Raw genomic sequence first — 2,462 nt, 5'->3', positions numbered from 1 at the left:
GTTCAGGTCCTTTATCCATTTTGAGTTTATTTTTGTGTATGGTGTGAGAAAATGATCTAGTTTCATTCTTCTGCATGTTGCTGTCCAGTTCTCCCAGCACCATCTGTTAAAGAGGCTGTCTTTTTTCCATTGGATACTCGTCCCTGCTTTGTCAAAGATGAGTTGGCTGTATACTTTTGGGTCCACTTCTGAGTTCTCAGTTCTGTTCCATTGGTCTATGTGTCTGTTTTTGTGCCAATAGCATACTGTCTTGATGATGACAGCTTTGTAGTAGAGGCTAAAGTCTGGGATGGTGACACCTGCCGTATTGGTTTTATTCTTTAGTATTACTTTGGCTATTTGAGGTTTTTTTTGTGGTTCCATACAAATTTTAGGATAGTTTGTTCTAGTTTTGAGAAGTATGCTGGTGCAATTTTGATTGGGATTGCATTGAATGTGTAGATTGCTTTGGGTAGTAATGACATTTTAACTGTATTTATTCTTCCTATCCATGAGCATGGAATGTTTTTCCACTTCTTTGTGTCTTCTTCAATTTCCTTCATAAGTTTTCTATATATTTTTTTTCATACAGATCTCTTGTATCCTTGGTTAGGTTTATTCCTAAGTATTTTATGGTTTTTTGTGCAATTGTGAATGGGATCAGTTTCTTGATTTCTTTTTCTGTTGCTTCATTGTTGGTGTATAAAAATGCAACCGATTTCTGTACGTTGATTTTGTACCCTGCAACTTTGCTAATTGCCTGATTGGCCTATTCATTCTTTAGTAGGGTGTTCTTAACCTCCATGTTTTTGGAGGTTTTCCAGGCTTCATCCTGTGATTGATTTCAAGTTACAAAGCATTATGATCTGAGAGTGTGCATGGTATGATATCAATTCTTTTATATTTATTGATGGCTGCTTTATATCCCAGTATGTGATCTATCTTGGAGAATGTGCCATGCACACTTCAAAAGAAAGTGAATTCCCTGGTCTCAGGATGTAGAGTTCTAAATATATCTGTCAGATCCATCTGGTCCAATGTGTCTTTCAAGTCCATTGTTTCTTTAGTGATTTTTTTGTCTAGTTGACCTATCCATTGCTGTAAGCAGAGTATTAAAGTCCCCTGCTATTAGCACATTCTTATCTATAAGCTTGTTTATGTCTATGTTTGTTTTAGATATTTACGTGCTCCCATATTCAGTGAATAGACATTTATGATTGTTAGTTCTCTCTGATGGAAAAACCCTGTAATTATTATGTAATGCCTTTCATCATCCGTTGTTATTGTCTTTATTTTAAAGTCTAGTTTGTCTGATATAAGTTTAGCTACTCCAGCTTTGTCTTGATTTCCCGTAGCATCATATATATTTCTCCATCCCCTTACTTTAATCTAAAGGTATCTTCCAGTCTAAAATGAGTTTCTTTTAGACAGCATATAGATGGATTTTTTTTTTTTATCCATTCTGCTACCCTATGTCTTTTGATTGGAGAATTCAGCCCATTTACATTCAGTGTTATTATTGAAATACGTGGGTTTAGAGTCATAGTGTCCTTTATAGGGTTCATGTTTGTGGTGGTGTCTCTGGTATCTTTGTTCCTTGCAACCTTTCCTTCAGAGCGTCCCCCTCAGGATTTCTTGTAGGGCTGGCTTCGTGGTGACAAATTCTTTCAATTTATGTTTATTTGGAAAGATTTTTATCTCTCCTTCTATTTTGAATGACAGGCTTGCTGGATAGAGGATTCTTGGCTTCAAATTTTTTTCTGTTCATCTCATTGAAGATCTCCTGCCATTCCTTTCTAGCCTGCCAAGGTTCAATAGATAGGTCTGTCACCACTCTGATAGGTTTCCCTTTGTATGTGAGGGCCCTTTTCTCCCTAGCTGCTTTCAAAATTCTCTCTTTGTCCTTGTATTTTGCCATTTTTACTATCATATGCTGTGCAGAAGATCGATTCAAATTACGTCTGAGGGGAGTCTTCTGAGCCTCTTTATTTCAACGTTTACTTCCTTCCCCAAGGTTGGGGAAGTTCTCTGCTATAATTTGCTCCAGGACTCCTTTAGCACCTTTCCCTCTCTCTTCCTCTTCTGGGATTCCTATGATACAGATATTGTTGCGTTTGACCGTATCGCTGAGCTCTCGAACTCTTTTTCATGTTCCTGGATCAGTCTGTCTCTTTTTTTCTCAGTTTCCTCTTTTTCTATAATGGTGTCTTCTAAATCACTTATTATTATCCTTTCTGCCTCTTCAATCCGTGCATTGGAGGCCTCTAATTTATTATTTATCTCATTAGCGCATTTTTTAATTCATCATGCCTATTTTTATTCTCCATGTTTTCTGTAGCCATAATTTCTTTGATGTCCCCTATGCTTTTTTCAACCCCAGCTATTAATTTTTTGATTATTGTTCTAAAATCTTGTTCAGTTATGCTGCTTATATCTGTTTTGAGCAGTTCATTAGCTGTCAATTCTTCTTGGAATTTCTTTGG

Source organism: Hyaena hyaena, unplaced genomic scaffold (genome assembly GCF_003009895.1).
Source record: "Hyaena hyaena isolate Hyena2069 unplaced genomic scaffold, ASM300989v1 scaffold_1648, whole genome shotgun sequence".
Lineage (NCBI taxonomy): Eukaryota > Metazoa > Chordata > Mammalia > Carnivora > Hyaenidae > Hyaena > Hyaena hyaena.
Note: the sequence above shows the minus strand (reverse complement) of the source record.